Here is a 9259-nt window from a genome sequence, read left to right on the forward strand (position 1 = left end):
AAAGAGAAGCTGAAAATAGTCATGTTTCAACAACTATTCCTTTATTTTACTTCTAAGTTTCTATCCCTGAGAAATGTCCACATGCTTGTAAGGATATAGCTGTTGGAGTGTTCATAACCTCACTACTTTTAGTAGCACAAATATAAATCAATTGAGGTGCTTTCATTCAAGAGAGCATGACTTGGGCTGAATGAGAGACATTCAAATTATGGGTTTAAATTATATTTGTCAAATGGATATTTAGTATTAAAACATATAAATTTAACATTCATCTGTAGATGTGGATTTCACAGAAATTCGTTTAGGTAAATAAGAAAATGTAAAATATATATTTGTCATAAAATCATCGACATAATATATATACTATTACACAAATTGCTATGTAAATATTAAAAATATTTCTTATGTTGTGTTCTATCTGTCTGTCAGTCTGTCTATTTATCTCCTATCTGTCTATCTATCTATCTATCCATCTATCCATCTATCTGTTTGTGTATGTATGTGTGTTTCTCAACAGAACTTGATTTTTGATTATGGTTGCCTCTGAGAAGGGAAGGGAGGAGCAAAATGACTAAGATTTTGAAGAAACATAAGGAAGTTAATTTCAGAAAGTAAACACACATGAGTATACTATGTTGCTTAGCTCTGAGTAGTAAGGATTAAAAAATTTCTAAATTTCAGAGTTTTTAACGTTAAAACACGACATGGCTAATTATAACCCGTAACTGATTCCATTAGATGTGTTGCCTGGAGGTTTGCTATGACCACCATAAAATACCGCATAGTAAAGGGGGAAGACCGCAAACAGATGATAATCACCTCATAAACTATCTCTTAGAACACTTTCTAGGACAAAGAGGCTGAATTTTGAAGATCGGTTTCTGAGTCCCATTTTGCTTTAGTATTGCTGTGATGTTGGATATGGGTTATTTAACTCACCCGAGCTTTAGTTTTCTAATGTCTGAAGTCGAAAATAATTCCTACTTCAAAAAGTTCCTGGAGGATGGAATTGATTGACCCATGAGGCCTTTCTTTCATATCCTCTCTATTATTTGCACATGAAGAAATGTCTATGTGTTGTTACGCAACATTGCATATGTGTTGATCTGTCTCCTGGCTTTACACTTCCTTATTATTATTGTAAAACTTGACAGTAGATCTTAGTAATTTGTGTCCTATGCTATAACATGACTGATTATTTTGTATAGACAGAACAGCATCGCCATTACGTATGGCTTAAGATTTGAAATGAAGAAAAAGATCTTCATTATGTCTACAATGTTTGTTTTATCAGATGCAATAATAATTTAGCTTAAGTTACTTGTTCATTGTGGAATTAATTATTATCTTTTTTGGAAAATGTAGCTAGCGCCGGTCTCTAGCATCTTGTCTCTATTCTGCCATTTCATGAAAAGGAAAAGTGTGTCTTTTCTGTTTGCTGTTATTGAGTTGATGCATCCAGTGTGTACTGGAAAATCTTAAATGAGATTTTATCTCCAAATATAGAAAACATACGCTTTTAGAGAGCACACAACGCTCATTTGATTAAAATATTTAGTTAAAATATCAATAAAAGCATTGGCTTTTCCTTCAGAAAACTAGCCACTTCTTTGTTTATAATTTTCTCCAGATTTTGCTTATGTTTCTTTTACTTTCATGTATACAAAGAAAGATACTTAAAAAATAGAGCTGCATTTAAAAATAATCTCATATTTCTTCTATAGCTACTATTAAAAGTAACACTCACATTTAATCAAAGGTAAATTACAATCTTGGTGTTGATCTTCCTTAGTTTTTATTATTCTAAAAATAGTTTTTAAAGTGCCAAAAAGACCTGTTTTACAAGCCTTTCCATGAGGATTTTCTTTACCTATTTTTACAAATATCTTACCAACCAAAGTTCCCTTCATGCCCGCAGGCCTTTAAATGTAACAGAATGATTGTGTTTTCAATATTGATGATTACATCTGACACATGTATTTTGGAGCTGGGGTGTATGTACAAAAACAGTTTTAATATATCCTCTAACAGATAGCCACATCCTGATCATTTGGATAGGAAGGTGTAAAAATAAACGCTGGGTTTAAATACAGGTATTTAATGTTTTAAAGTCGTGCTTGTATCCAGTAAACCAACAGACTGAGCTCCTAAATATGGCTTTTGTACATGAACATAAACAAGCACTCTGGCACCTGCCGAACAAGAGACATTTGATTAACTCATTCAATCTTGATTGCTACAAAGTTAGAAACAGAGGAAATTATAGGGAGGAAAGAAAATGACTGGGTTTAGCCTCATTTCTCTATTTTGTTGATAGTGAATAAATATAGCCCATGATTTAAAGGTTTCCTAGGACCAATGTGCTCTCCAAATCACAGAAGGAGCCCTCAATGAATATTCTTTCACTGTATGAATTCGCCAAAAGTAGAATTTTATTTATACATTAAAAAAACCCTAACACATCAACTGTTTTCTTTTTTTTCTTCTAGGGCATATAGCCCAAGGTAAACCTGAATTCATAATTATTCTGCATTAGTTTCCCAAGTGCCAAGATCATGGTTGAATACCACCCCATATTCCTTATTTTAACCAAGTAACTTTTTGAGTTATATTTCTTGGCATAATAAAGAATTCCAAAACAGAGGGCATGGAATATACCTTTTTAGATTTTGTAGCTGTCTTATTTGTTAGCAATCAGGACATCACAATTACATTTTGCATAGTACATTTTAGTATGCCTATATTAAATATTTATTATAATAAAATTTATGTTATGTATTAAACACTCCATCCTATCTTATGTATTACCACTGGACTATTTAATACGTCTTGATAAATATTTCACTATGAGATATTTGAAGCTGTGTTTTAGACTTTCTACATGTGACAATGTCTTACATCTGGAAAGGGTCCTCCAACCCTAGGTTGCATCAATGGAGCGTATATCCAAAGATATTGGAGAGATACAAAGCGTTGTAATCTATATTGAGGAAACAAAACATATATTCATTCTTTTAAAACATAACAAACTGTGGAAGTTCAGCAGTACAGAGCTTGTCTTAATTTTTTTTTGAAGTCCAAAATAGAGAATTGAGTGCGAAGAAAGGTGTTTCCATTTTAATAATAGTCAGTGAACAAAGGACTCAGAATGCTGCTGGGTCAGCAGGAGCAGAACAGAAGGCAATAGGGAGAAAGTCTCTCATCTACAGGCTACAAAGGACTGGATTGTCGTAATGAATGAGACATTCTGTTACATAGACAGGCAAGAGGGGAAGCCCAAGGAGATGATGGCTGATCAGATGCACTTTTGAACGAGTAAGACTTTTAAAACATCAGTGTTTGAAGGCTAGTGATGCAATACACTCTCCAGATCTTTAAAATCCTTTCTAGTTGGAAAGTTAACGATAATCACCTAACTTTAAGGAGAGTTGACCCAAACATCTGAAATTCACAGTGGTACTAGTTTTGTGAGTACATTTGAGTAGGATCCGATAATTTTTAATTTTCTATAATATCTAGAGTGAAAACATTTAACCCATCTTCCATCCACCCTCATTTTCAATAGAAAATTAAAATTAAAAATTGAATACAGTCAATTAAAAATAGTGGATTTATTAACTGACTATACATGCACCTTTTCTTAACCTCTTCCCACTATGACAGAGGACAAAGCCTTTACCAGGCTTAACATTTTGCCAATAAGGACTAGCACGGACTCTCTGTAACCGCCAGCTGTCCCTGCTGACTCGACTGCCATAGTACTCCTCACCCGGAAATGCAGACGCTCCTCAAGGCAGCATGTGAGTGAGCACCGCCCTAACGAGATCCTAAAGCACAGTCTTTGTCCTCCCTTCTCCTTATGTCACAGTTATGCCTTGTTAGTACTGAAGAACTCAGGAGCAGGAGAGACCAGAGGGACAAGAGCTCATCATTCTGAAAGTGAGAACAACAGGGCATTGATTTACGCAAAGTCTGAGGATCACCACCACGGTAGAGCAGATGCTGGACATCTGTCTCCATTCTAGCTGAGCTGCCACCTAAGGATTTGGTTTTGGGCAAATCTTTTCCTATCTATATCAAGTGCCATGGTGACATGGTTGTGTGCATGTGTGTGTGTGTGTGTGTGTGTGTGTGTGTGTGTGTTGCTAATATTATATAATGTATATATATATATAAAAATTCAAAATGTATTTCCATTTCTTATAATGTATATAATTATATATAATTACATATATATGTTTATAAGATGATTTTCTTTAATTTGATACCACTTTATCTACTGTTGGTTTCCAATATTACCATTGAGTGTCTCAGGAACTAAAAAAAAAGATCTCAATCATAATCTTTAAAAATTAGTAAAGAAGATTTAAAGAAAGATTTCAGTAATACCACCACCAAAATGTCTAAATGAATTTACAAAGTTTGGCTGTGTTCATAAGCTCCTCAGGCGCAATGGCTGTTTGATAGTCACCAGTCCATGTTTGCACCATGAAAAATGCCTGGCAGGCCACATTGTATATTTAAGAAAGCAGTCTTAATAGGTAGGCAAACATGAATGCGTGGTAAATATTAATAGCCCAGTTTAAATGATATGGCAGCTAGCGCATATCAATATGCTAAGTTAGGTTAAGGGAAACAGACAATTTTTACACGAACAGTGAAGTTTGATTAAATCCACACTAGAGTCTTGCCACATTCCACATTCTCATCCTGTGGAAGTGATGTATAGCACAACGTCCGAGAATCACCCTGTAGGTAGCTTCAGACAACCAATTAAATGCCAACTGGCCATTAGACCTCCGCGCAGCTAAATGATGGTGTGAAACAATGCTCCCCACAACCTGAAAAAAAACAACTTTGGCCTGTGATTGTAGCCAAATCTTTGAATGAAATTAGTTTCTTCATTCTGATATTCATCAATAGGACAAAATACAGCCTTTGACACTGTGGATAGAGAAAAGGCTGACAGAACTGCCTATGAACACACAGGTTTGATGCATGCGAACTATGACATGAGAAGGTCTTCAGAAGGTCAAGGTAGATCAGTGGAGTGATCTTATATTGGACATATAAGTGTCAGGAGGAAGTAGTCTGTTGCCACTCTATCCTTTTTCCTCCCTTCTACATATACAACATTTAATATTAATCTTATACTTACGTGACATAAAATTAGCCACTAGAACAATGAAAAAATCCTCTATAAAATTTAAATAAAAGGGTAAGTATGAATTTTATTCTACTTAACAACAAGATGTAATCATTAATCATATTTTTTATGTTGGGAATGTGAGATTTAGACACAGACACCTGCCCAACCCTAGTTGCCTACTTGAGGTGTCCACAAATTTCTTCTTTCAAGAGCATATTCTCTCTTCAATATTTGGATAATCTTGAAAGTAATTTTGCACAGTTTGATAAAATCACTAATATTTTAAAAATTATCTTGCATCCTTTACAGCAGTCATGTTGGATCAGTGGGGAATGCATTACAGTTCTTCTGTTTGAAGTTGATAAGCTGAGATAAGCCAAGTTTCCACAGGGCCAGGACCTCCCAATTCTTTTGCAGCCCCTGCACTTCCTCCTAGGGCAAAGCGAAGGAGTGGAAATGTGCGAGCCCTCGAGTTATGAGATCTGAGCTCCAGCGGGACCTGTTCTTTATTCTTGTTCATTGGCATTTGTATTTGGAAATGAGATAGAGACTGACTCTGCCGATTTATTGTGACGATTAGAAATACTTCATGTGATTCTCCTGCAACGGCAATCATTCAATAAACAATAGTTCTATTATCCTTTAAAATGTGGGAACGTTAAAAGAAATGCCTATTACTACACAGTTTTATGAAAACTGTGATCCTTGGATTTAAATTTTAAGGGATAACTTTAGTTCCTAGAATTTAGAAACATGGTACAGTGGTAGAAACACCAAGACAATAATGAAAATAAGATCAAGTGCTGAGAGACAGAGGACTAGCATCTCCCAGGGGGTGAGATCACTAATTGGTTATTTAGTACAAAATGGTCGGCTCTCAAAAGTATGCACACAGACAGCCATGATGATCTCAGCACAATAGGTTTATATCTATGTGTCTGTTTATAAATATGGAGCACTTATATAGCAATCATCAAGGAAACCTTGGCCATCAGTTTAGCAGGGAGGCTGGGGTCTGTATGAGACGGGTTGGGGGTAAGGAAAGGAAGGCAGGAAGTGATGTAATTGTAGTTTAGTTAAAATCAGGGTAACCTCTGATTCACTGTAGCTACTTTGAGTGGTAGCATTTCCATGGAAATGTTAGCATACCGTTTTAAACAGTTCTCAGATCTCCTGAGTGGAAGATAAAGGGAAGAAATCTCATTTGTACACAAACCATAAGGACTTTTCAAATTCTGACTCATTCTGAATTTTTAATATTACATGCTTTTTAGAATAGAGTTTTCCTATGGTCAGGGCTTTAAGTTCCATAGGAATCTGGGGTTTCAGGAAAAGAAGAGGGTAATGTTAGATGTCTTTGAATTTAACCACCAATACCTGGGAAAGTAAGACTTGGAGAGAAAGAAATGAACTTGACCCAAGGAGAGGATGCCTGTGTGAGCAAGGGCACTGCTGGTGGAGGAGGGGAAGAGGTATAGCATTGATGGAGAAGGGAGGGGAAGAGGTATAGCATTGATGGAGAAGGGAGGGGAAGAGGTATAGCATTGATGGAGAAGGGAGGGGGAGGGGAAGAGGCATAGCATTGTTGGAGAAGGGAGGGGGAGGGGAAGAGGCATAGCATTGTTGGAGAAGGGAGGGGGAGGGGAAGAGGTATAGCATTGATGGAGAAGAGAGGGGGAGGGGAGGCAGAGCATGTTGGAGGAGGGAAGGGAAGGCAGGACATTATTGCTGGGGGCAGGGGTGCTTAGTTCTTAGTTGATGGGGTGTCTAGAACAAATGATAGTACTGAGCTAAACCAGCCTACACCAGCCAAAGCAATGACCAGCTGTTTGCAAGCACTGCTGACCATTGCTCTACAGTGCAGCTCTAGATTTATCTGGGAAAGTGTGTGGGGTACAACCTGAAAATTGACCTACACCAAAGCCACTGATCAGCTTAAGTGTCCTCTCCTAACAATGGACAGGGTTAGGCAAGGACCTTTACTTCCAGATGGCATCTCTGCAGACTTTATTTTTAGTAGAAAAAGTCCCAGGGACTGGGACTAGAAGACTGGTTTCCAGAATCTAAGGCTGTGTTCCTTTGTCTGAACCAATGGATCCATGTAAGACTTGTCTAGAGGGGTAGGAACACAGTAGGCGACACATTGATAGAAGTTACATTAGATCCCGTCTAAAGATTAGCCTCAAGATTTTTGTGGTACTGAGACTTATTCTTTAATGTGGGCAAAGTAATTGGTAAAGGAGCTCCCTGGCCATTCTATCATGGCATGGTTTTACCACTTGCATTTATTTTGTCTGCTCGATAAGAAAATATTACCAAGTCCTACGTTAGGCTCAAGGCTTACCTGAAGTGAAGAAGGGACAGAACTATAATAGTATTTTTTATTTATTTTCATTTGTGACAAACTGAATTGATTGAAGTTGACTAAACAAAAATCAAAATGATTAAGAGAATTTGAATAAGAACTAGAAATAAAGTATAAGTCTGTTTTTTCCATATCTAGTCACACAAAGGTGTCTTCTCCTTTATGGCTCATTTTAAAAGAATTCTTTAAAACCCTGTGAAATAAAAAGGAGAAAGCAAATGCCTTGTACTGCTTGACTGAGGCTGTGGAACAATAGAATTATAGGGGAGACAAGAACTCTGTGCAGAGGATGCCCTTGGAGAAAGTCCCTAAAGAATTTGAAGAATTGTACCAAAGTAAAGAGAAAGGACAAATAAGCACTGTTGATTTGGGAATAGAACATTCTGTTAATTCAGTAACTACATACACATTTAAAGTGCTATAATTTATTTCTAGAAGGATGGACCAGAAATGTAGTAACCACATATTTAAAAATTAATAATAACAGTTTTTCCACACCTACATAATCTACTCATACAATCCAGAGCTTAATATTATACTGTTAGAGCTCAATTTATTGAATACATCATTCTGGTTACATTAATGATCAAAACCTGAAGCAGAATTTTTAATCTTGTCTCAAACACAGCACAAAAATACGTGTTAGATTATTAATACTTACTTCAGTAAGTAGCAAGAGAATCTCAAATATTGAAGTAAAAACATTATACAGGTCTACGGTAACTTTGTTGCTATTGTATTTAATTCTTCTAATAAGAGAATTAAGATGCTTTAGAATTTACAAATAGAGAGCTTTATTTCTTTAGGGTTACTCTTAAGCTCTAATGTTTTTTCGAAATATAGATGAAAGAAAAAACCTTCTTATCTATCTAAATTATTTAAGCTTGATCATTTGTATGAAAAGCATTTCTTGATATTGGACATCTGTGCTGAAAGACAAATAAAACCATGAACATTTCTCCTGAGTTTGTTTTCTCTCTCTCTCTCTCTCTCTCTCTCTCTCTCTCTCTCTCTCTCTCTCTCTCCCCTCTCTGGTTTTGAAATAAAAAAGACTAACAAGCCACAAATCAATATAATAAATATGAAGTGTCTGCCAATTATCTCTTTGCAATTTGTTTTACAAAATATGCTATATTTTCCACTCCTCACATTAAAGAGAAAAACTTATCAGAAGCCAATTCTAATTTTAGCAAATCCAAGGCATACATGAAATAGTTAAGAAGGATGTGGAAATAAAAGCAACAGTTAGAAAGAAACCTAAAGCCGAGATCTTTATCAGTTTTCACATTTGGCTTACCTTGTGAGAAGTCAGAGCTCCTAACTTTAGAGTCCTGCCTGCAGCTTATCCCAAACTTAGCCCTGATCCAAGTTTCTTTCTGTGTTTTTATAGTCTCAGTTCTACTCCACTTACTCCGACCCCTGTCGGTGCTTTCTCTTACATCAGTTCTACAGATTTTCCACGGAACGGTTCACCAACACACACACACACACACACACACACACACACACACACACACACACACACACACACTCTCTCTCTCTCTCTCTCTCTCTCTCTCTCTCTCTCTCTCCCTCTCCCACTTCCCTCCCTCTCCTCCCCCCCTCCCTCTAAACACCCCCCTCCAGCCTTCCTCCTTGGCCCCTCCCCTTTTTCCAGTCTCTCCCCTCCTCTGTCACCCCTCCCTTTCCCATTTCTCCATTTTCCCTTTCACAGTTGTTCTATCCATTGCTTTGGTTGTGGGATT

General features: G+C 36.7%; 1 protein-coding gene across 2 annotated transcripts in view; it reads right to left on the reverse strand.

The window, feature by feature from the left end:
• The window catches only part of Ostn (osteocrin), a 36300-nt gene extending 27305 nt beyond the window's left edge, over positions 1-8995 (reverse strand). Inside the window, exon 1 of one of the 2 annotated variants that reach the window (NM_207612.3) lies at positions 8812-8995. The gene's annotated coding sequence lies outside the window, so the exon portion shown is untranslated. Of the gene's footprint in view, positions 1-3769; positions 3823-8811 lie in introns of those variants that run through there. The other variant, XM_039088499.2, reaches the window with a different exon arrangement.
• Between the last annotated feature and the right edge of the window lie 264 nt (positions 8996-9259).

This window comes from Rattus norvegicus, chromosome 11 (genome assembly GCF_036323735.1).
Source record: "Rattus norvegicus strain BN/NHsdMcwi chromosome 11, GRCr8, whole genome shotgun sequence".
NCBI lineage: Eukaryota > Metazoa > Chordata > Mammalia > Rodentia > Muridae > Rattus > Rattus norvegicus.